The sequence below is a fragment of the Anopheles ziemanni genome (genome assembly GCF_943734765.1).
Source record: "Anopheles ziemanni chromosome X unlocalized genomic scaffold, idAnoZiCoDA_A2_x.2 X_unloc_59, whole genome shotgun sequence".
Lineage (NCBI taxonomy): Eukaryota > Metazoa > Arthropoda > Insecta > Diptera > Culicidae > Anopheles > Anopheles ziemanni.
In genome coordinates, this window is record NW_026689828.1 from 97,077 (window position 1) to 97,500 (window position 424).

Sequence of the window (424 nt, forward strand, 5' to 3'; positions counted from 1 at the left end):
TGGTCCACGCTGCTTCGGCGGTCCTGGGTAAGATAGTTAATTCTAGCTTGCCCTATGTGGAAGAGAGCATACATGAACCAAGAACGAAGGTTATGATCGAGGAATGATTCGACAACTAACCGATGGTATGAAATGTGAAGAATTCAAGCAAGCACACAATCAAGTCATCACTTGGGCATGCTCGATAGCCAACCCTATGACATTAACCTAGTAGAGCATGCGAAAACCAATATATATGTAAACGATGCCCCTCCCTAGTTCAGCGCTTCAACCAAGTGATGACTTCAGAATGGCTAAATCAAATCGGTTCAAAACATACCATCGGTACCCTATTGAAACACACAAGTCGATATCAAACCTCATGATTGTGTAGTCCTCCACTGGTCCACACTGCTCCGGCGGTCCTGGGTAAGATAGTTCATTC